This window comes from Acanthochromis polyacanthus, chromosome 19 (assembly GCF_021347895.1).
Source record: "Acanthochromis polyacanthus isolate Apoly-LR-REF ecotype Palm Island chromosome 19, KAUST_Apoly_ChrSc, whole genome shotgun sequence".
Taxonomy (NCBI): domain Eukaryota; kingdom Metazoa; phylum Chordata; class Actinopteri; family Pomacentridae; genus Acanthochromis; species Acanthochromis polyacanthus.
In genome coordinates, this window is record NC_067131.1 from 1,150,668 (window position 1) to 1,176,309 (window position 25,642).

Consider the following 25,642-nt stretch of genomic DNA (forward strand, 5'->3'; position numbering starts at 1 on the left):
TGCTGCCAGAGATGTCAATTTGATACGACTGTGGATGAAAGGTATGAATTAAAATGACTGCTCCAACAGAACAACATGTACAGTGTGTCAAACGTGTGCTCACAGAATCTGTTATCCGTCACTGATCCCAACTTCCTGGTCGCCTACTCCGACTCCTCGATTATGCTCGTGCTCCTCAGATGTCTTTTTGTTTGGGGCGGTCATGGAGAAGAAGGCAAGTCAGGAGATGGAGTAGAAGCCATGTACTGCAAACATAAACAGCAGGTGTCAGTGGAGCCGTTACTTCACACCTGAGTGTCTGAATTGCTGCTGGAGGTCCATTTTCCTGCAGACCGAAGCTCCCTGCAGTGTGTTTGTTTCCTCGCCTTTCCATCCTTCATCCGTCGTCCGTTCTGTTGCTCGTTCAGCCTGCAGTGGGGCCTCATCTGAGCGGCGAGTGCTTCTGCAGTGTCTCCCGTTCTCATGTCTGCGATGCACAGTTGCTGCAACCCTTTGCGAGAACCACAGACTGCAGGAGAAGAGGGCGAGCAAGCATGCAAGATGGAGGCATTGAAGGATTGAGAGAGACGGGAGGAAAAGGGAGAGGAGGGGTGAGGCAGGGAGACTGCACACTTACTGAATCCATAAAGGATGAAAAGGGCCTTGGCAGGAGTCTTAAGGGGCTAATAAAATAAAGTTCTTTCAGATTAGTTAGCTAATAGAGCCGTAACAAAGTGTTGCGTCGTAACGCTGAGGGGAGCGCGGCCTCCCGCCTGCCTCGCTGTGATGTGGGCGGAGTGACGAGGCAGGGAAGGGTGAGGGGGTGAGTGGGTGAGGCGCTAACGGAACACCTGCTGTAAAGGAGCCCTCTGGGTTTGGTTATCCAGTCAGGGGTGAGCATGGAGACAAGGAGAGGAGAGGGAGCCTACCTGGCATGAAATTACTCTCCCAGCAGCTTTAGTTCTTACCAGATGAAATCAATGCACTGACTGTGGTTGCTACATGCTTTTTTTTTCCTGCAAGCTTAACGAAATTAATGTTTTCTGTGAGGCATCAGACATGGGTTTTTTTGCTCTGCATTTCTGTTCCTCACATGTTCCGGCTGGTGAAGACATGAGTAAGAGTTGCAGAGGCTGTCATGTGCTCCATCACACCATGTGTAGGATTTACCCGACTGATCTGGAAAGGCATGGCCTAGTAGTGACACTGCAGCTTCAAATCTCAAACGTTTTGAGAGTGCACAGCATATTCAGTTCAAAAAATGCCTCCCTGTCCTATTTTAGCTGAATGCTCATGAACAAGAAACCACAGGGACAACTCTGAGTGTTCTCTGAGCATTTGCATTAACCTCAGAACATTAAAAGCACTCAGAGGATCACACTGACACTTGTGGTGCTAAAGAAATGTGCCAATTATTGGGGTTACAGGAGCGGTGCGGATGTGTCAGGGGTTTTTTTTTATCACTCCTTGAGCGGTATCTACAGTTAGGTTTATCACAGCAAATGGAGAAAAAAGAGTTTAAGCAGTCTTTAAATTGCATTTCATTTCGTACCTGCAAATCGTTCCCGTCCCCGTTTGGATATGTATTCCGTAACAGCTGCGATTTATTCTCGGCGTGGCTGCAGAAATGCAGTTTCTGCTGCGTTTCAATCAGCAAACCTCTTTCCAGATGACAGATTGTGCGCTACCTCTCTCTTTTGATGTCTCCTCTGCATGGCGGGGATGACCATGCCTCGGCCTCCATCTTCCTCTGCCTCGATTCTTATCATAGCCGGCTGATGTGACGAGCGCTGGCTGTATACAGAGAGGACAAACAAATGCCGCCTGATTTTCTTCATGGCATTGCATTGTGCATTCACTCTCAGGGTAAGTTTTTGCTGAGGACCGCTGCTCTCTGTGTGATATCCTCAGTAACTATGGGAGACAAAATAGCAGTTTAGGTGGCCTTGCTCTTGAGACAAGAGGGAGAGAAAATATAAAAAGAGAGAAAATGGGGAATGAAAAACGGAGAGGACTGTGAAGTTCTCTCCAGAGACTGAAGTAGGGAGAAATAAAATGTGGAAAGCACCTCGTCTCTAATAACAGAGAGCGAGGAGCTTCCTCAGCGCTGTCATTACCATGGGAATAGTTAATGAGAGGCCTCTCAGAGTGGAGACTGATTGAGTGCGTCATCTTCATTCTCTGCTCACCCCTCTGCCCTTAGTCTGATCTTCCTCGTTTCTTTTTCACATCTCTTCCTCTCCAGATCTCCACTTTGACTGTTATTTGCAGAAATCCTCATTGCTCTGATGTCAACCTAATGATTGTTCTTTTTTTTCCTCGTCTCGTTTAAATTGGGGATAGTTTTCTCAGGAGGGATAAAGAGTACATGGAGGTTCATGCGCTTGATGGTCTCAAACCCATTGTCCATGCTTTTTGCGTAGGGGTGTGTGTCTGCATGCTCTGTACTGTGTGTCTTTGTACTTCTTCTTCTACTTTTCCTTTCGGCTTTTCCCTTCAGGGGTCGCCACAGCGAATCAATTGCCTCCATCTAACCCTGTCTTCTGCATCCTCTTCTCTCACACCAACTACCTTCATGTCCTCTTTGTACATTCTGTGTTATTTCAGCCCTTTTTAACAACATCTAACCATACTTTTTGTGTCTACATGCACAGGTTTGAGCAAGACATGCCCTTTATCTGCAGTAGAGGACTCGACAGGCGACCAAATTCATTTAAATGGGTGATGTAATTAGGTTTATATTTATAACAGAAGCTTTGTGTCTAAGCTAATTTAAAATTATTACCTGGACTGAGGATAGTTCAAAGAAATTAACCATCAGGCAAATAGTTTCATATATCTGGCAGTTTTATTCCCGAAATTCAAAATATACAGGCCTGTGTTTGCATTCCACCTGTGCAAAATTGCTAATTCCCTCTAAAAGGGCCAAGAAGAAGCTGAGAAAAATGACTGGAAGCCCTGAGCTGAAGCTGTAGCAGTTGTTTTATGTGCTGCATTTGAACACGCACATGAGTGGAACACCGGCAATTTCAGCTCCTCGCTCAAATCATCCTGTAATCACTCTGCTCCGGGCCACTCCAGGTTTTCTATTTTCCACTTCCCAATCGTTCCCGTTCACAGCGAGAGGAAGCCCGCTCTCCAATTCACTCCGTAGCAAATATGATAAATGCCGCCTTTTTAGTTGAATTATACAACACCCAGCAAAGTTTAGAAGCAGGTTGACAGCGTGCAAAGTTGATGGAAAGGCGCGAATCGAAGGGAGCGGCTACGGATCGGCGAGGGCACGACGAGCTCAGGGTTCAAACTGTTTCAGCCTCAGCAAAGAAATCTGCAATTTCTTAATATGTGCTGTCAGAGAGGAGAATAAATACCTCCACCTGTGTGTGACCAGAGAAAGATCTTTTTTCAGGGCTAACAGACCCGACTGGCAAAATAAGACGCCAAAACGATGAAGAAGTCAGCGAGTTCCTTTGTTATTATAGAGACACATTTTGAATTAAATATAATTAATTCTCCACTGCAGCATGAAAACTATAAGATACAAAAACAAATGAAAAAAACATTCGTCAGTTTAATAAATAATAGTAAACAAGGCACAGAGCAGCCCTTGGGATTAATTTATGTCTTTCCAAGTGATATAAATTAGAAGGAAAACGGCTCCAAATTGGGCGTCGACCTCTCAAAAACAGAAATGTACCACTGTACTGTTTCACTGTACGCAATGACAGATAAAGTCTCCTGAAATCTGTGTCAATGGGAACTTTCTGCATAATGACTTCACTCAGCAAATGCATTCCCAAGACCTTCTTTGTCTGCCTATATTTAGCTAATTCTTTATCTGAGAGAAAGGGAGAGATGGAGTCTTACTGTGGCAGATTACTTGACGCCCGATTTGGAGCTCTTAAGCTGTTTTGGGCTTTTTAAAATTAGATTAATTGAGAGCATTTGTGTTCAGTACCAGTTGCTATATTAGTCCCCTGGTATTAATTTGCCCCTTTCTCGCTTGTTTCTGGGGACCACTTGTTTGCTCGCTCGTGGTGCTTCACTGGGTTTCGATCTTTGGCATTTCGCGGCACCGTTGCCTGACCAGAAACAGAGGGAGTTTAAGTGGGGTACCATTAATAAAGACTAAAGCCATAGGCCGCTGCTGATGCTGTAATGATTAATGAGGACCATCCTTTAGCCTCAGTGGTGGGATCTCTGTTGAATTAGGCTCTGATTATGCCTGGCTGGGTCACACATGACTAATCGCTCTTGGGGCTAATTCATCCTTCCTTGAGCCACGCCGTGTGGAATAGACTCCAGGATAAAACTATCTGCGTCTGATATGACATCTGTTAGAAGCTTTTTCTGCTTACATATGTGTATTTGCATTCATTTCCACAACAAATATGGCCTCCTTGTAACTTTATTGCCCCGATGATGGCTCCTTTGCCCCCTGGCACCTTTTTTCTGCATAATTAAGATTTCACCATTAAAACGTGGGACTGTTGTGGCGCCTACTTAACTACAATATATTTCCTCTTCCCTAAGGGCTGTTTTTTCCATTAGGACCTCATGAAATGGCTTTTTGTTTGCTCATTATTATTTGGTTTTCATAGCTCGATTGTAATTTGTTAGCCTGAGTAGGAGGAAAGAGGCAAAGCTCTTGGTATAACGCTGCGTAGGAGATTATTGCCGTGCCCCTTGCCCTCAAAGACATGCTGAGGAAATTGATATATGAAGGGACATATAATGCACAGGATGGTAAATCTGCCCAGTGACATAAACTATGCCGTGTCTCTGCAGATTGACAGATAATGGGGCAATCACTGGTCGACTGCTCCACCAGATTGACTGGTTAACTGATAGGGCTTACCCAAATATCTTTTTTTGGGCCCCGGAGCTGGGAGTTAAAATTTGGCCAATTACTGGCATTTATTACGAGGAAAATGGATGTCAAGCACCCATGCTACAGCTCCTCATTTTAACAGTATGGTGCTGTTTGCCTTAATTTATATCCAAATAGTTAAGCTTGAGTTCAGTTTTTGGGTCCAGCACAGACAAAAACATTAATATAAGGCTCACTTTCCACAATTTTCTTGCATGTCAACCACAAAAATCCCAATTTGGGCAAATCATAAGTTAGTTAGGGTTACATAACTACAATGCTGGGTTGATTCTTGTGTAGATGACTGAAGTTAATAGAAACGATAATTGCTAATATTTGTTTTAGATCCATGATGGGATCCAAGCTGTGATTTCCTGCATGCCTTTCTACCACACTGACATTAACACCCATACTTTATGCTTCTCTGATGTACAGTACACAATCTGCCTCCTACTTTACGCCCAAAGTTGGGATTGGACTTGAGTTGTGACTTTCAGAATCATCTAGTATGAATATAGTTTGAAGGATACTGAGCTGGGGTAGATGATCTTAGACATCAAAGACAGACGTCACCTCCAGGCATGAAAAGTGAAGCCAGTATATGACAACAAATGACTTAAACCTGCAGTCTCTGTAATCACCAGCAGGGGGCGACTTCTCTGGCTGCAAAAAGAAGTCTATTTGTGTAGAAGTCCACCAGAAAATGAACCTGCTTCTCACTTGATTTGTGACCGCTGGAAGCATTTCTTTTTACAAGTTCTTTAACTTAACTGCTAGTTTCAAGTCTTAAATCATACAGCATGATGTTCATTTTATTAATTACGGTCCAATTTAGAGAAAAAGAGATAATAAAACGGTATGTTTTCGGGCGGTGCCACAGTATAGACTCGCATGATGTCGTTGAGTTCTCAGTCAGATCCATGGGGTGCTCATCACATCTAGTTTCAAAAGACAACCAAGAACTAAACTCTATGCTATAAAACAATAGCTCACAAGTCAACAGGTACCATCACTATGACATTCTGTGATGATAATACAATGTTGGTATTCAGCGACTTTTAGTGGAATCATACCGTCTGTATGATTAGTGTTTTTGTTATTTATGAAAATCAAATAAAAATAAACACTTACTGGCTTGTATGCTATGAGAAGTCCTGTCTGAAGCAATTCTATCACAACAGAAAACAGTTTTACTTGAAAAAGATCATTTTTTTTGCAATTTTGACAATCAATATCACACCACTGTGCGGGTGTATGCCAGTAAATTGAGGTTGTTGAAAGGATGAATGTTGGTTACTGGGTCAGTTCTTCATAATCCTTAATTATAAGCCTTCCTTTGTTACACTTCAACCTTTTTTTTTTCCTTATTGAAGGGGGATTATGGGGAAAAGTCAATGCCGGGTCAGTTATCGCGAAATGAGACCTTCTTTTGAAACGTCTGTTGAAAAGAATCTCTCCTTTTTGAGGTACATCTATGCCGCCACAGCAAAGTCTCCCTCAAAACAGCATCTAATTTACTGAGATCCTCAAATCGCGGCTGTTTTGTTAGAGCATGTTAAGCTTCTTCAGGGCTCCTGCTTCCTGCTTAACTCACAAACTGGCAGAAAATATTACTGTTTCATTACCCAGCGATCGCCCACTCTCAGGCCTGTTGACTTGTCATTTTGGCTTCGCTAGTCACCATTCTGCTCCATTTCCTTAGCGGCAATCACACTGTCAGTATCTGAGATGGTGTTAAGCTGTGGCTCATTGCACCATGGCTGTGCTTGCTGGGCCTGAGCCATGTGGAAGCAGCGGGCATGCTTCTCTGGCCAGAGGGAGGCAAGAGCAGGGTGGAAAGAAGCAGTACTGAGGAGCAGTGGTGGTGAAGGGATCCTTTGCAGCTTCCTAACCCTGTATTTTTCCACTCAGCCGAGCTTCTTGTTTACTGCTCAGCAGTGGCAGCATGGTTCTCTACTGGGCTAATTTGTCACCCCATAAAAACAGGACAGCACTGGTGCACACAGAGTGGGAGTCGGTGAGCTTGTTATGTTCTAGCGAAGATTGGGGGGAGATGAGAGGGAAGGAAAGAGATAGGCAGATATGGGGAACATCTGTGAATCACAGGTTTGTGTAACAAAATAGGGAAAAGATGTAGGTCAAAATAGATGCAGAATGAGGAAGATAGGAGGGAAAAAATGCAGTGGATGCCAGCTTTACCAGGCTGAGAGGAAGAGATGTAACAACGGAGCATTTATTTGTGTGTGTGTGTGTGGATGAAGGGGTGGCTCGTCTTCTTTCATCCTCGTCTCTGTTCTACTATTCAAGAGTAAGCTTGTTTGCCATTCTGAGGGTCTGCTGCTCATTAGAGGACCCTGCAGACTCCTCTAACAGGGCTCGCTCAGCTGACCCACCGACCGCCCGATGTGGCTCCAGAATATGCTGCTGTCACACCGTGATGAAATCGCCGTAACAATGATACGCTGCCGTAAAAAGCATACCGGACTCTGAGATATTTTTTTTCCCTTCATATGTCATCCTCCTTCATTCTTTTCCTCTTTTGTCCTGAAGTATGTTTTCGACTTTTATCTCCCCCTATCTCTTTCTCTCTGTGTGCTCGGGTCAGTAATGAGCTGGTTTGGTTTCTCTGTCCTGCCACAGGCGTGTTTTTCCTCCCATCTCCATCATCCTCCCTCCCCTCCCTCATCTGCTATTTTGTTTTCTTCTCTCAATGCCTCCTCTCCCCCAAGGGCTTTCCAGGTTGCTTTTTTTTCAGTTTAAAGAACTTTAATTCTATTCCCATGGTATGGCAGAATCGCAGCTCATTGCACTGCCGTGTGCTGTCGAGAGGAGTTGCTTGTGTTCGGCCCATGTGGTCCTCATCTGTCTTACAGGTGTGAAAAATGTATGAGCGCTTGTATCATTGCCCTGAGGCTAGACATAGACAGCATCACCCACGGCTCTGTGGTAGAATGTTTAAATGAGAGGCATTCTCTCGCGCTTTTGGATGTAACAGGAATGAAACATCTGGACATGATGGCGTTTGGTGTTGAGGTTATATCTGAATACATTCCAATAATTTATCCTATTTTGAAGAAAAATATTCAATAAATACATGCATAAATTGGATAAAAGCCATGCTAAGCGAGCTGTTTTTGGCACTTCAAGCAAACTCGCCTTGAACAAATAGAGAAGATGGGTTCAAATGGGTCCCGATTCCAAACTAAACTGCACTTTATTCACTGTCTTCATGTTGTTGGAAGGTTTTAGAGTTTAGTGAATCAGGCAAAGTGCATAGCAGCCAGTAAAACAACAACATCTCTCGTCTCTGGAGGCAGAAAAAGGAGTTTATGTGTATACTACGCTGCATCCGGAGCAAGGCTTCGCCTGTTGTCATTTAGCCTTGAGACTGACATCGTAACCTTGGACAAGCCTCCTGTCCTGCAGCTAGTGGGAAAGCTGGAAAAGAAACAGAAACAGATTGAGGGAAAAATAAGAGCAAATGGCACAAGGAGGATAAAATTGGAAGTAGAATTTTCCCATTAATCACTTTTGCTCTTTTAACAATTGGGGTGAAGTGACGAGGAGTTGTGGATTTACAGAGATGCTGTCAGTTAGACCTCGTCCTGCTAATTGAAACAAGAGACGGGTAAAAGCTACAGAAGGGATAAGGAGCCGCTGTTAGAATTCATGCCTCTTCACCCCAATCAAAGCTAAGCTCCGCTCTCGCTGTCATGCCCCAAAGAGAATCTCCATAAATCCTTTTGTTTCTCAGTCCGATTCGTGCGGTTTGAAGTGACCCTGAGAGGTGCTTCTCGTTTTGCATGTACACGCGTCCTGTGGTATTTTGGAGATAAAATCAGGTACATTTGTTTCAGAAAGCGCCCACAGTCAAAGAATTAGGGTCGGCGCTGTGCTGGTCAGGTGAGCATGTTGTTCAGCTTCGCACATTGCAGGGGATAGAAGAGGATAAAAGCCCTCCCTGTTTAATATTGTTGTTCATTCATGAGGTGGAGCCCAGTGAAGCAGAGCCATTTGTCTTAGATACATTTAACAAATGCAAAACCAGAAAGGATAAAAAAAAAAAGGAAACACAAATCTTAGGAGAAACGGTTGAATAATTCCGGCCCCTCGGCTCCAATCAGACCGATGGAGAGCTACTGTCAGCACCTTTTGTCTAAATTTAACATTTTATTATTGTGGCATCAAATTTTAGCGATTTTAATTAGTGTAGACACTGCCTACCTGTCAGCTTTCAACAGGTCTGGAGGTCTGCATTATTAAAAAGGTCTTTGTTCCCAACCAATTCTGCCAAAGTTTTAGAGGAAAAAAGTTATGACAGACTAGGACAAAAAGCATCACCCAATAATATTCACCTTTTACATGACAGTGTAATGCACGAAAAGATGGTTGTGGTCATTTAGAATCACGGTTTGTCCAGCAGAGCAGCTCCAAGCCTCAGCACTATCTGCAGCACATGTAGCAGAGCACACAGTGGTGCGGAGTCAAGCTTTGTCTTCGTGGTACTCTCCTAACTGCTTTGTGAAATGGGTTGCCAGAAAGCTCACATACATCTACACTATATCAGCCAATACCTGTCAGAATTTCTCATTCCTTAAAGTCAGTAGTTTACCCAAAAATCCAATAATGTTCTGACTCCAACAGTAAGACGTGTGAATTGAATTTTTGCCTGCATGGGATTCAGAAATTACAAAAATATTAATAATCCAAAAAGCACAGATGCTAGGTGAGAGCCAGTGTAAATGTTGATTGATAAGTGATATCAATAAAATGAACAGTTGATAAGAGAAATGTATTGATTTTTAATGCAGTCATTTTTATGCTGTTGTTTAGATATCGCTTTATTAAATGTAACATATTATACAGTATTATAAGGTTTTAGGAGTATCCTCTGTCTCATCTTTTATAGTAAAAAATTCAGTAATTGTGTTTTAGGTTTAAGCATCATACATTTTTTTCTTTTAAATACGTCAACTCTCAATCAAGACATCTTTATTTGTTAATTTTGTCATCATACTTGTATAAATTGTGCTCTAAAACCTGTAGTTTTTATCACATCTACTTTCATTCATTTGTGGCAACATTTCCTCTGCGCTCCTCAGGTTAGTTTTCATGTTATTCACCTTGGTCACATTCATCTGCCTTACTCACTGGTCTTCAGTCTTTTTTTTTTTTTTGTAATGTGACTTAACAGTCTCTCTGTCTCAGGGTTTGAAATCTAAACAGTTGATTCCACATAAGTTGGTAGAAGCTCTGTTTTGTCTGCTCCCCTGGAGTTAAATAAACTCTTGATAATAGATGGTGACCGTGCCCTTGGCCGGAGACCGTGGTGTTTGTGGCTGAGGAATGTGCACACAGACTCCTCAGGATGGAAGTGGGAAGTCGTACCAACGGCTTTTCTTCTGTTTTGTTTGGACGATGCCTGCAACGTCCATTTCAGTTGCTGTAACTGCCTTCAAGGTTCATTTCACCGGAGAGCTCTGCCTTCTTTGTGTAAAGTCTTTAATGCTTTGGCATACATTTGCAATGCAGTACAGTAAAATCCATGCTGTTTCTATGCTGCACCAGTAGATTAAAGCATAAGGGTTCCACTTTGTCTTTTCTGTTTTCCACATTTTCGGTACTTTTACATATCGTCATGTTGAGACTCTGAAAATACTCAATATGTCATGCTCAATACGTCCTTTAGAATCAGAATCAGTGGGGGATGCTGAACCATCAAGCTCATAATGACAACTGCTGTAACCTGAGGCGTATCTGGAGTTGGATTTTTCCCTACTGGGTCAATGAGATGCATCGCCATGTACGGCATATTTGCAGGGCTTGGCACCTGTCCTGTCTGGGTGTGTTTTGTGGTGCTGCTGCCCCATCCAGCCCTCCTTAATGAGAGCAGAGGAACAACAGAAGCAGATGGAATTGCCTGTGGGATTGTGGGAAGACTCAGGAAGGGCTAGGACGGTGGTTTGGGAGGAAGCTAGTGCCATGTGGTGGTGTGCCCGCACTGCCCTCTGGTCATCTCTGCTAGTCCTGCTTGGTGGTCATCCAGGCGCGCTCTGGCCTGCCAATTAAAGATGGGCCCACAGTCAACCCCGAAGGTTCATCCAAGCCCACAGGCCTCACTCTTCCTTTCCATCTTTTTTCCTCTCCCCTCCTTATTTTTTTCATATCGCTCTCCAGCCAACTCCCTGCTGCGAATTCTGCTTTGTTCTCGCTTTCTAACTCAAGGGGACGCAGTGCGCAGAATTCATTAGGACGTTTCCCTGCCAGATAACTCACCTCCACTGAGATGATGCCACGATCTGCTCAACCGCCACAGTGAAGAAATCCTCTCTGGCTCTGCACACTTGGCGTTCTGCATTAGAGGCAGAATTAAGATGCAGACGATGATGAAGATCCAAGAATAGCTTATCCGGAGCTCTGGGCTTTAAGTAGTCAATGCTGCAGGTCAGAGGTCGCTGGTGTGGCTAGTTTGGTGCATCGAGAGAACTTGTGAGAAAAGACTTGGAGACATAAAGAGAAGAGAAAGGAATCAGGACAGTACACTAGTAGGCTGTCAGCAGAGCAGTAAAAACAGCTGACTAGGAAAGAAAAGGTGGGATCTCAGGGATAAGAGAAGGTTGTTAGCTTGTTAGAGCATATATATGCAGAATATATGTGCACCCTGCTGAAATCCTCCTCTTTCTGTAGCTGGAACTGGCTTTTATTCTACTTCTCATCATGTCCACTGAGACCTCAGGTGGCAGGGAAACTCTTTGACTTCCATATGGAGTGGACAGATGTGAGGAACACATCAAGCACTCCCAGATTTGATTTCAAGGGGCGTTTCCTCCCAGATCCTTCAGGACACCGTGCAGGTTTTAGTGTGCGACAGAAACATCCATACTCCAGATTTCTGCAGTGTTTATTCATTCTGATGCCGCCCTGGTTCTGCCTGTTTTTTTTTTCCCCATTTCCCGTAATAGAGTCGCTGCCGAGGACCACAGCCTCCTAAATGTCTCTTTCTGGCATCCCAAGTACTGAAAAGTGCTAATGTCGCACCTAGTGAACAAAATGATGTGTTCTGTGAGAGGATGCAGAGTTTTTGGAGGCAATCGATGCAGAGCTAAACACGAATGCCCACACTGTTTCAGCTCCATGTCAGGGCCCGTCATATTGATGTTGTCCTCCCTGTCTCCCCCTCCTTTTTTCAAATTAGGATTTGCAGTATTAGTCTTGAACACAGAAAACTCATGACTTTTACAGCGTTCACGAATTCACAAAGAAATCTTTTTCAAATTTCAAAGTTTCAAAGGACTTCATAAAGCCTCTTGGCTAAACAAATGGTGTTTGTTGTTTTCTTCACTGATCGTATTCCAGAACATTTTCTTACATTCTCTCACTGGAGTGATTATTAATTTCAATCAGCATCAAACCACTGACATTCTACCGCAGCAAATACAGTCGGAATCACAGAGGATCTTTTATATCTAACGGCAATGATCTAAAGCTGTTTTTTTAAATGCTTGTTTATCACTTTGTTGTTACCTGCATTTTGTCAGAAATTATTTTCTAACTGTGAGAAAAATCCTTAATGGCACAGTAGACTAAGAACACAAACAGCAGTATTTTCAGAGAGCAACCTCCAGTTTTTCTACAGTATTTTCATTCCGTTTCCTCTCCAGGCAGAGACATTATAGAGCTGACAGCATATTCATATATATTTCTCAATTTATTGTTGCATATTTGCTGTCTAATACAGAAGCTGAGGCGGCGGGAGCAGCTTCTCAGTGTGAGATTGTGCCATTTATACCCATCTGTTTCCTCCTAAATCAGCTGCAGTTCACAGTAGGTAACAAATTACTTCAGTTGGTGCTCTGGAGAAGTTTACAAAACCTGAGGGTAGGGGCTGGGAGATGTGGCTAGAAGATAATACTGCAGTTCTTTGGGAGCAGAATCACAATCTGACTTAGGGATCGGCCAGTAAAGGTTTATCAGGGCTGATACTGATGTCGTTTACTGGACATTAAGAAAGATCAGCGACCGGTATGAAATGTTATACTGTAAAAGCATTTAATAGCAGCGAACATCAGAACATCACAGGGTGCTATGACGTTCTCCTCTGTTTACTTATCAGTCCATCAGTAGAGATTGAGTTTTGCCAGCGTTTCCTTAATCGTTCTCTGTTCTACCGCTTTTATTACCCATCGTCCATATCCTAAAGCATAATTGATTGTTTGCCAGACACTGTTCTGGGATAATCTGTGGTTGACTTCTAGCTTAGCCGCTAGTTGTTAGCATGGTGTTAGCCACTGTGAAGCAGTTGGTTTTGGTGTTTCTTGTGCACTTCTTTTGGGCTTTGAGAGACATTTCTGAGACCACAGATTGATTACACACAAAGAGAGAGAATGGCTAAATCAGAACCGAAGTAGTGTTTTTAATTTAACGATAATCGTCTAGTAAGAATAACAGTACTGGTAATTGGAAAAATGCTAGATATCGGTCAGGCTGATGATCAGTCTATCCCTAAACTGAATCACAGTTTTTCCCCACAGATTTAGCTGAAGTCATGTTGATCACATGATTTGTTGTGTGTAAGACTGAGGGGATACAACATGACTTCAAATCAAAGCTGATAACCCAACTTGCAAATCTTGAGATTAGAAAATACGTTACCTCCAAAACGCCTACAGTGTTCAATGAGCGTTTTTGGAATTGTGTCACGACCAATCACACTTTTGCTTAGTTTAGCTGGAAATTTTAGACAGTACTGTTATTCATTTTGATTTTCACAAGATCTATGTGCCAAATTCAGATTATCTGCAATGTAATTAGTTCAGACACCTCTGTAGACTCCCAATACACCGTACCATTTCTACTGACAGCAAGTCCAGCAAACTATCAATCCAACTATGAATCCATACGTCAGTCATCGCTTGACAAGCAAAGACTATTTTTTAGGAGTTTCATTCTGCTCATAAACCCACAAGTGCATAATGACAATCTCTCAAATGAGCTTTATTGTTGATTGACAGCAGCTACAGAAATTACACGGATTGATTAAACTTGACAAAGTGAACGTCCGCCATCAGGCGTACGGTATGCCACACTGTCATCGACTTTCAGCTTGAATAACATGCAACGATGCCTTCATTCTATTTTTATTCTGCTGCAGCCCACGAGCCCGAGCTCATGGGATAAAATGCTTTGCACTCACACTTGCATACGTCACATACATGCAGAAGTTTGTGTTTGGGTCTATGCATGTGACAACAGCCCTTCTCATTCCAAACCCGAAACACCCTCCGTCACAGTGATGGAGATACGGGACATCTTTTTTTATTTACACTGATAAATATGTCTCAGTGGGACTTCCCGGAGTCTGAAGACTTTTCATCATTTGCTTGCAGTGGGATGAATGGTTGTCGATAATGAACTTGAGTGTCAAGCATTTCAGTCAGAAAAAAATCAAAGACCAGTCTAAAGCTGTCATACCGAGAAAAATACCCCTTTTTTGAATGGTGCATGCCTCTATTTGTACACCTGATCAGAAAAACCATTTTCAGCCAAACACTCTCAGTTTTTAGATTGCCAAATTCTGGGATGCACATCTGTCAGACGGGCTTTTTTTCTTTACACCACAAATATGCTCAAGTAGGTTTGTCAAAGAACCTGAAATGGTTTGGCACCTGATTAGAAATCTTGCTCTTTTAGCATGCGATGGAAAATCAATTTATCACCTGCAAGAATTTTTTAAAGTCGACACATGATGGTACAGTATGTACTTAAGGCCCTTTTTTAACTTCAGTGGGATGTAGCACGTGGGCGCAGCTACTAGTTTTGAAAGTGAGCGAAAGAAAGACATTGCTCTCAGGAGATCATCTGAGGATCAGGCCTTTGATGTGATCTGCTCCCATTGTGCTTTTGCACTTGTGAAGTTTCCCCTCATAAGGCAAAGATGCATCTTAAACTGGAGCACGTATTTGTTTATGGATGAGGGGCCCCGACATCACAGAGTCAGCCTCTTACCCAATCAGAAAACTGCACGGCTTTCCTGCTCTTGTCAAAAGTCCCTGTCATCTTAACATGGCGCTGCCTTTTCTCCTGCAGCACTGTTGCTATGGTTAGAACTGCTGTTTTGGTTCCAGTGTCACAGAGAATGACTGATAGATCTTACAATGTCTTAAACACAGCGAGATATCAGCACAAAGCGTCGGGGCGAGTTGACGCGAGAGCGGCTACAACTGAGAACAAACATGACAAAACATTTTGAGAGCTAATACATGTGTCTTGAGGATAAATTAAAATTAATGAACAAAGTGCTCACAATAACAGGCCACATGCAAGGTCTCTAGCTTGTTTGTTAGAAGAGCATGAAGGCAGATTACACTCCCAGGAACATGGCATGAATAGATTGAAAGCTACACTTGAACTTAATGACACCTCAGTGATGTGTTAAAGGCAAGCAGAAATACCTGCGTTACATGGGTATGCATGCATTAGTATGAATTATGCAGAGAGGCTGGGACAGAGCATCGAGTGGTTGGATATCCGACACATTAAATGTAAAGAAGTCAATAGAGCGCAGCTGTCAGTCTGTCTGTGCTGGGTCGTACCTCTGTAGATTACTCCTGCAGTGTTGTCCCAATAGCTGGCAGGATTTGTGGAAACAGCGATGCATTAAAGAAAGATTGGTGAAGTGGGGGCGGAGAAATGTTTCAGGGTTGGCAGGTCTGGATGGCTCCGGGCAGACTGTACAAGCAGCAGGGGAGGTGTTCAGGCTTAGGAAGGGGCATCCAGCTCAATACTGCTTCACCGAAATATAAACAAGATTCTTGCAAATTAAGTCTCATCAAAATTGGATTCAATTTGTGTATCTCAGAAATCTCAACCTTTTAAAAATTCTCTCCAAGACTCTTATTCCCATTAGTCTAGCTGAGGCCACTGGGGCAGTTGTATAATATATAGCTTTACTTAATGATATCGCAGGAGGTGTGTGATGTGACCGGGCCTTGGCAGGCAGAAGTGTGAGGATTTGATTCTCCGGTAGGGTTTTTTTGCCTTTCTGCAGTGTGCACGCTCTTGTAGAAGAAACTTCAAGAGCCAAAGTGTTCCTCTTCTCCAAATTATTTCTCCATGAAATAAGCAAAGACAGAAAACAATGTGACTGCCCTATTGTAGTTCTTCTAAAAGGCACTTGTGAGGTTATCTAGTAAGATTTTGTAAGTGCTTTTCAAACAATATTGTGGTGAAATTGATTTCCACTCATCCAAGGTGTGCAATCCTTAACCTTCTGAAAAACATACCCACAGGCGCCTTTAAAGAAGAAGCTGTAAAAACTCATCAGATTTTCAACGGTCCTCCAGCTGCTCACCCATGAAGTGCCGCTCCAAATGTAAGCTTAAAATGGGATATTTAATCAAAATGTCTCATTTTAAAAAATCACCAAAAATGAAGCGTTTCGTCTCATCAGATTCTGTAAAAAACAATTATTCAGTACTCCTTTGAACAACTGGGAATCCATGACTGACTCAGCTGCGAACAAGAATCCTGTGACAAAAATTCAGGGACTGGGCTGAACTGCAGTCAGTGTTAAGACAGAACAGATGAGAACAAGTACGGAAACAAATTTAAAACTCAAACAATGAAATGTCTTTAGCATCTAGAGTCAGTTTTTCCCAACAGTGTGATCACTGATGGGAAACATTGTACATATTTTTATATTTTTTTATTTTTCATTCTTGTGATAAATTGAATTGTTTTCTGTTTTGTTATTTGTGGTTTTATAGTCATGCCATGCTGCACAGAAGACATTTTTGAGTTCTCTATTTCTAGCCGTGGTTGTGCTGCTTCTGCTTTATATTGCAGCGACAAAATGAGACCCGAGTGAGTAAAAATGTGACAGGAGCAAGAGATGGGTTGGAGTTCAGAGGGATGAACCCTCAGAGGGTTACAAACTACGTTATTATTCAGCAGTCACTGTCTCCAGATAGTTATACATACGTGTTCTCACATAATACACCCTCCTTTTTAGACATATTAGCCATTACATGTAAAGTTTGCTTTAATAAAACTAATATATGTAGATGTACCTGGTGCGGTTTGTCGCCATTATGAATCCTCATGTACCTGCATGGTTCTGTATTTACAGTAGCATCATACATCGGGGTGCTGATCCATGACAGCGGCTAATCGCTGGACCCCCTGCAGCTTCCCTGTCTTGACATGAGGGTGGAGTGCATGGAGCAGATATTTCCAGCCCTTGAGTGCTTAACCTTGCAGCATTAAGCAATACCTTTCAATTAGTAAGTGTGCTTCAGACTCAGAGTAGATGGGACGGCTTCACACTCCAACGGCCACAGCGATGAGCGATTAAGCAGCGAGTTGGAATGAAAAGCTGCTGGACCTTGTAACATGGAAACAGAGGCAGTGTTTACTGCAACAGTGTTAAGCCGAGGTGTGGAATGAGTAAGACATATATAGATATATATTTATATATTGGTGTGTGGGCGGTGCGGTTAGTGTGTGTGAGACGTGGTCAGCAGAAGTGTATAAAAAAAGAGATTGAGGGAGATAGAGTGAGACCAAGTGTACCTGAGTTAATCACATGTTAAGTGGCTCTATTGATCAAAGATCTTCATCAGGATGGTTTCATCGAATTGGAGGGTGGAGGAGGGACAGTGGTTCTCTCTGCATCCTTAAACATGCTCATGAGGAGACAGCATTGTTAACCCTGAGTTGCATTTTCCTTCCATGGAGCAAACTATTGAACACCACTGGAAACCATTAATAGAGGTTCTAGCAAGTTGAACAATTTTACGACATCTTTGGATTCGCTCGGCCTTCTTTTTATCCTAATGACGGCTTGTGAACTTGAACTGCACGAACTCCACAATTCCGAACAAAACCCGATGACTCATGTTTTCTCAGCATGATGTGACAATATTCCAAAACGGCTTCTTGTGATGTTATTAAATTTTGGCTTCCTCAGTCTTCAAGAGGTCCCATAAATATTGAGCAGGATGGAGGGCAGGTGACTGTGGAGGGAAGCCCAGGACAGTCAGCACTCCTTGGACCTCTTCAAGTCAAAGCTTTGAGGCATGTTTGGGCTCATTATCCTGCTGTAGTATGAGTCCTTCTGCACAAAGACGCAAACCAGATTATGTAAAAGGTCTCTGAAGAGCTGAGTGCAGCTTGTCCTTGGTCAGGGTGGAGATGTCCAACTCTGTGGCATCTTTGTCTCTCCGGCTGGTCTTCTTCCATACATCCTTCTGGGACTGCCAGAAAATTCAGACTGTAATCCATCAGTAAATGGGACTTTTTTCGGCAGTTATTCACTGTGAAATGCTGCATATCATTGCCCACTTTTGTCCAAGTGTTTGGCCTCGATTCCTCTGATTAGAAGTGGTTTCGAGACGCTACTCATTCTCTGAGACCACCACTAGACAGCATTATTTGGCAGTATTTTTGTGCTAATTTCAGTCTTTCTTTTATTCAGCAAGTTCTACATCAGCTGCTTTAGCATCTCTCAGTGACCGAAGCTTGACGTATTGATCTACCGATGGTGTGCTTTCAGTCTGCTCAGTCCCGCTTTGGATACAGCTGATCGTGATTCTGCAAAGAGTTGTAGAATGCCACGCACTGCCTCCTTAGAAACCTTCAGTCGAGTCATGATTCGGCCCTGAGGAAGTCCCTCCTCGCTTAGAATAACAATCTGACATCTGACGCTTTCGTTTAGTTTGGATGTCATGTTTCCAGCTATCACATTACCACTGGGATGCTGGACTGGAAACTTGAGTTGAGGCGCATCCATGTTTATTATAGATGGACAATGGGTACAAGTTGATTATACTTGTTCAATTAAATCAAGCAAATCAAGTCGAGAAGATCAAATCTAGCTGAATAAAGTAAAGCAGTCAAAGAAATGTGATTTTTTTGTATCGCTGTTTGATTGCTGACCTAGAAATAATGCAGAATCTTAAATATTTCTCCCTTCTTTTACATGTTGAAAATGTTTTAAATGTTTCTGAAACCTCAAGCTCTCTGATTCTGGTTTTACAAGAAAGTCAGACACATTTTCATTGCAGTCTCAGACTTTTGGAACACTTCTACCCAGAGCAATAAATATTCTCTAACTGCACTGCATCTTTTCATTACCCAAATATTATTCCAAAGAGTCAAAATCAGTGTGGGACTCCAGACATTAAAATGATAATACGCAGGCACAGATGCACGTGGGGCGCCAATTGGATTTTCTCATTTCCAAGAAAAGGTCCAGCAGTTTATGAGCAGGTTTGACTCATTTGTTTCCAGTTGCATATTAAACCGAATGTGCCTTTTGGTTTGCGGTGCTGACAACAGATCCTCCATCTCACTGTGCTACTCTGCTATTCTGGAACAGTGTGAGAGCCCATTACTCAAATTGGAGGCATAGACAAAGACCCGCTGCCACCGGCCCAGATGTCAAAGGCTTTTATGAAAATCCCTAATGTGATTCAACCTGATCCGACCAACAAAACGACCTCTTGTGTTTCACACAAACACAATAAGAGTGTCTGTGATTGCAGCTGCTGAGCCCCTCATTATTGATAGATAAACAGCAGAGAGAGAGAAACAGCTGACCGCGGCACGATTAGAACAAAATGCCGTGTGATAAGTATCAGAGAATCTTGTTGCACGACCTGCAGAGGTGCCAACGTGGTCTGAACAAGTGGAGAAGCTGTCTTCACATGCTCTTTGTTATCTGCATCCTAATCATTGGTGCAACGTCTTTGGGAGCTGAAGTCAAAGTCTGGCTTGTTAATGTACAGTTTTTCTGGTGCATGTTTGGTTTTTTGGGGCTGCACAGAGGTGTAGTGGTTAGCACTTTTAGCCTTGCAACTAGAAGATCCCCGGTTCATGTCCCGGCCTTCCTGGGATCTTTTTGCATGGAGTCTCCATGTTCTCCTGTACATGTGTGGCCTTTCTCCAGGTTCTCCAACTTCCTCCCACAGTCCAGAAACATGCTGAGGTTATTTGGTGATTCTAAGTAGTCTGTAGGTGAGAATGTGAGTGTGATTGTTTGTCTCTATGTGTAGCCCTCTGACAGACTGTTACCTGTCCAGGTGTCCCCTACCGTCACCCCAAGTCAGCTGGGATAGGCTCCAGCTCCGTGTGACCCTAATGAGGATGAAGCGGTGTATAGATGATGGATGGATGGAAGTTTGGTTCTTTGTTCAAACTTCAGGCCTCACATATTTCCTTTCCCCTGCCTTTAGCTGCCAAACCACCGCTGGCCTTTGAGCTACAGGTGGGCTAACAGCACAGCTTTTCCAGACCCTTTAGTCTTTACCTTTTTCTGTCCCTTTAGCGCCTAGCTATAGCAAACATTTTCCTGATAGAAAACAACTTTCCAACTGCAGAGATGGAGTCTAGCGCAAACACGGGGACAGCAGTCGGCACAAGCCCAGCTGTGGGGCTAAATGAGGGCCATTCATCATTGTAAACTGATTTAAGGAACTGAATGCATATGCTGATGTGGCTGATCTGCCGATTAGCTGAATAATACCCAATAACACTGAAGCCCTCTTTTATACTAGAGATGTGATTTTGGTGGAATTTTTTAATATATTTTTTTTCAAATGGGTGCTGGTGTCTCTATTATAAAATTAAAGGGGGGATAAAAAGTTGCTGAGGAGAGGAAAGCTTCAGATGTGTCAGCTGCTAAGTTTAGCAGAAAGCTCCTTCTCCGGTCCTGCTTTTTCATTCATTTTGCATTGTTGCATTGTTCTGGACTGTAATAATCCCCGGCTCCTGAAGGAAGTGGCTTTTTACAAGCTGTTTTAAGGTTTGGGTTGGTTTTTGAGGCCTCTGCCCTGAAGGCCCTACATGGGGGTGAAGGCTCAACCCTGCTATTTCATCTCCATATATAGTCAGGCAGCTCGACCACAGAGCCGGGGCAGACTGCCTGTCTGGCGCTGGACTGGGTGTGTCCCGTTCGACGAGCATGCAGTGGGCAGAGAGAAAAGGATGGAGAGACGCTGCACTTTCTCTTGTGTAAACTCTCACCGCCGCTTATTTCACACGTCCTCCAAGCATGAGCTTAGCATGGCGATGCATTTTAAATCCCCTCGCTGCCTAGACACAAATATCTACTAACCTACATGTTGTAGTATTAAAATTCACCCTGTTGAATATCAAACCGTGCTGCGTTAAATCCCTCGCTGCTTAAATTTTACAACCAGGCCCACATGGAAGTCTCGCTGCACGTCTTTTTTTTTGGTGAATTCCTGGTCAAAGGTATTTAAAAGAAGGGGATTTAAGTATGGCAGTGTATCAAAGACAAGTGAGTTTCTCTTTACTGGAAGTAGATGGGGAGTGACAGCTGCATTTGCTCGGCTCCGTTGAAGAGAGCGAGGGCAGAGCACATCCCCGGAGACACGAGGCTCTTTGGGGGCAGATGAGATGTTTCAACATATTTACTATATGCACATCCATGCACACAAACCTTTCCTCTAAATCTAAAAGAGACACACACACACAGAGTTGTACCAGCTGTTCATCCATGCGAGAGCATCAGGGGGAAGGAAGAAGAAGAAGAAAAAGGAGAAAGATGGAGGACACACATGAAAGTGACAGGGAGAAGGAAAAAAACCCGCCACACATAAGGAAAGAGAAGTCAGGGAGATTGATGATGCAAAAAGAGAATTAAGCAGGCTTTCTCCCAGCATGCTTATCCTAGAAATTGGTTGACGTGTGAACTTCAGGTTCCATCTTTTTCGCCCCATCCCTCTCAGGGGGCCGGTACCACCGAGCAGACAGGCGTGCACACAGCTCTGACAGCAAAGACAACTTTTATAAACTAGTCTGAATTAGTGTGTCAACTTCCTCTGTTGCCACTGCTGATAAAAGTGCCTTATAACTTGACTGGTAAATGCCATCTCGCTCCAGAAAGGGGATTAAAGAATATGCACACTTTAAGCGTTTTTTTTTTTTTTTTTTTGTGAAGGGAGGAATAGGAATTGGCAGAGTGCAGTGTCAGTGTCAGGTGTGTGTGAAGGAGTGATAGGCCTCAGATAGACACTGTGTCTGCAGGAGGGGAGTGTTGGCTGAAATTGGCTCAGTTATTTTCCCCTCACACTCTTGACATCTCGAGGTGTGCGTGAGAGGCATTATGAATTCATGCGCTCCGGGGACCCAAATGAGCTCCCAGTCGCCTGGAATTTACACGAGACAGAAATCACTTATTCTCAATGTATTATTTTTTTTTCCGTGGCACTTCCACGACGGGTCACCATCTTTTTCGACGTCTCCTCTTTCTCTTCCACTTCCTCGCCGCCATGTAATCTTCTCCACTGGGCACAATTTCCATGGCAACTTGGTCACACATTTGATTCAGTATTCTATAGCCTCAATTTATTCCAAATCTAGTTTTCTTGTGCCGTCCTTTCCCCCCATTCCCCTAAGTAGGTCGCCTGTCTAACAGTACGACAAGCAACCCGGAGCCCTCTCCATCTGAATACCAGTGCCTGTGCTGTAATAGAGGGCACTTGGATGAGGATGTGTCCATCGTGGGTGGATGTGAAGCAGTTGTGGCCCTCCAGGGACCTTTCTGGCCCACTTCATGGAGAGTCAACATCAGGCCTCATGTGGCATCGAGTGCCAACTGGGTATTGAGACAGAATGGGTGGTCCTGAGAGAGACTTTACCTCCGTGGCATGTTTTCGTTTATCCATCTTGGAGCCCAGAGCGGCTTGACATTCGCAGCCTATTCCTGTCGCAACAGCTGGGGCATTATTCCGACTCCTATGTGTCTGATCTGCTGCCCCCCCCGTGTGATCCCATAATCGCAGTCACAAAAGGCTTTCTCATTTTACTCGTAGTCTTGCGTGACTTCTCTCGCAAGCTAAAAATTCCAGCCATCATCAGAGGCGTGTATGCCATTCCACTGTGCCCACAGCCCATATTCCACACTAACCCAATCATCCATTCCTTCATTCTGTTGTTCAGTCACCCCATTCCCCTTTACGCCTTCAGTCCGTTGCTGATGCCGTCACCTGATACCCTTGAAGGAAGTTTTCCCCGGAGGCCCCGAGGCCAAGCTGCTCTCCCCAAAGCTTCACGAGCATCACATGACCCAAAAAAGGTTGGCTTCCACGGCTGGGGTTTGTTCTGGAGGTGGCACTCCCTGACACAGATGTTTCCCTTTTGGTACGTCGAGTGTTTTCTCTTCAAACACAACAAATCCCTCCAACTGTTCCTCCTTTGGCAACCGCTGCCGTTACCGAATTTACTCAGGTGCTGTTTGGGTTTGATCCTCCAGTGTCTGGAATGCAGTGGAAATCCTACCTAACAGGCAGCCGCTGGATTTCACCAGGAAATGGCAAAATTGGATTCCATCTTTTTTTTTTCTTTTTTTAAACATGGTTTGCAGAGACATGCTTTTTGAAATGTAAATCGTCACGTTCCTCCAGCCGGTTCTGTAGGGAGTCTTCGCCGTCTTGGCTGGAGATATAAATCAGCCGAATCTCCGCAGACTGTCACAGTCGCTTTGTTCAAGCCACAAATGGACGGCAGAAGATTTCCAGTGATGACGAGATGAAATGTAATTTACACGATTAAATAATGTAAGATTTCTTTGGTTGGAGTCGACCCTCTTGTGGTTTTGTTTGGGGTAATTACATCAGTTTGACAGCAATAAAATACCCAGCTGTCAATAGCAGTCAGTGCAGCAGTTGTGCAAACACAGCATGTCTCACTGATAAAATATGAATTCCCCACTGTATGAATAATCAGAACACTCGAAAGCAGCTACTAATTACTTCTAAGTACTTCTGAAACTTTATGTCCATAAATAAGCATATTTATTTATACACAGTTTCATTTCATTATTTGCTGTTTATAGCTGATTGTTAATGTGTTTGTTTGCCTCGGCTTTACTGGCAGTAATTACATTTCTCATCAGCATTTCAATGGGGTCTCTCTCTCTCTTTTTAAAAAACTTTTCACAGGTTATAGGCCTCTCATAATTGACGTGCTTAAGCCCTGATGATGAATCTATTAATATCCTCATGTAAATTACTCTTGTGTCGAGCAAGCCACATATATTTATCACCCTGACGCTTTTCTAATGAGGGAAGTTAAATTAAAACATATTATCAGACAAAAAGTCAACTCAAAAAGTCAATATCAGATTTTATTAGTACTCCTAAAGCATGACAACCCAGAGTTAAGACCAGGATGCAGAGCTGTAGTCTTACACACCTCTCTGCAGTTTCCTCACAGCTGTCACCCTCCAGTAATTCAGTTAATTTTATTGAGACTGTGTCTGTCCCCCGACCACCAAAATTCAATAAATTAATCAAATCAAAAATATACAAAAGAAATAGTAACCACAAAAATTTAATAAAAATTAATACCTCTATTTCAACAGAGCAAAGAGACAGGAAAATTAAATGTGGTCTGTTAAATATTAGATCTCTCTTGTCTAAATCTCTGCTAGTAAATGAGTTGATAACTGATCACCAGATTGATTTGTTCTGTTTGACTGAAACCTGGTTGCAGCAGGAAGAATTTGTTAGCCTAAACGAATCAACTCCCCCTAGTCATATTAACTGTCATATTCCTCGAATCACAGGCCGAGGAGGAGGAGTAGCAGCAATCTACCATTCTAGTTTAAAATTGAACCAGAGGCCTAAACCTGATTACAGCTCATTTGAAAATCTCACTCTTAGTCTCTCTCATCCAAATTTGAAAGCTCAGAAACCAGTTTTATTTGTTGTTATATATCGTCCTCCTGCTCCTTATTCTGAGTTTTTATCTCAATTCTCAGACTTTTTATCTGAATTAGTGCTCAGTTCAGACAAAGTTATTATTGTGGGTGACTTTAACATTCATGTTGACGTAGACAGTGACAGCCTTACAACAGCTTTTAATTCATTATTAGACTCAATTGGGTTTTCTCAACATGTAAATAAACCAACTCATAGTTTTAATCACACTCTTGACCTTGTCCTGACTTATGGCTTAGAAATTGAAGAGTTAACAGTATTTCCCCAGAACCCTCTTCTTTCTGACCATTTTATGATAACATTTCAATTTAAAGTAAAGGATTGTTTAGCAGCTGAGAACAAATATCATTACAGTAGGTGTTTGTCTGACAATTCAGTATCTAAATTTAAGGAAATAATACCCTCACTGTTTACTTCAGCAACATTTACTGATAAATCAGAAGGCAAATATTATTATTTTACCCCCACAGAAGTGGATTATTATGTTAATAATGCTTCAGCCTCACTGCGTACAACTCTTGATAGTGTTGCACCTGTAAAAAAGAAAGTTATATCTCAGAGAAGACTTGCTCCTTGGTATAATTCCCAGCTGCGGACTTTAAAGCAGGCATCCCGAAAGCTGGAAAGAAAGTGGTATTCCACTAATTCAGAGGTAGTGTATGTGGCTTGGAAAAATAGTCTAGTAATCTATAAAAAAGCTCTTCATAATGCCAGGACAACTTATTATTCATCTTTAATAGATGAGAACAAGAACAACCCTAGGTTTCTCTTTAGCACTGTAGCCAGGCTGACAAAGAGTCAGAGCTCTGTTGAACCTTGTATTCCTTTAGTTTTAACCAGTAACGACTTCATGAGCTTCTTTACGCATAAAATAGTTCTGATTAGAGATAAAATTAATCTGGCCCTTCCTACAAATGTCACAGATGCTTTTGAATTGGCTGTTAGACCTGATGAATCTTTAGAATTCTTCACTCCTATATGTCTCTCTGAACTAATTTCAACAGTTTCTACATCCAAACCATCAACATGTCTTTTAGATCCTATCCCA

The 25,642-nt window shown here is 42.9% G+C and overlaps 2 protein-coding genes across 11 annotated transcripts in view; one reads left to right on the top strand and one right to left on the bottom strand.

Annotated features, from left to right (window-relative positions):
• The window catches only part of rpl38 (ribosomal protein L38), a 1,167,099-nt gene that overhangs the window by 302,877 nt on the left and 838,580 nt on the right, over nucleotides 1–25,642 (bottom strand). Inside the window, exon 1 of one of the 7 annotated variants that reach the window (XM_051939343.1) lies at nucleotides 5,758–5,768. The exons of the other annotated variants lie outside the window; for them this stretch is intronic. The gene's annotated coding sequence lies outside the window, so the exon portion shown is untranslated. Of the gene's footprint in view, nucleotides 1–5,757; nucleotides 5,769–25,642 lie in introns of those variants that run through there. 7 annotated transcript variants of the gene reach the window in all.
• Nucleotides 1–25,642, top strand: part of sdk2b (sidekick cell adhesion molecule 2b) — a 349,966-nt gene that overhangs the window by 19,981 nt on the left and 304,343 nt on the right. The window lies entirely within an intron of this gene.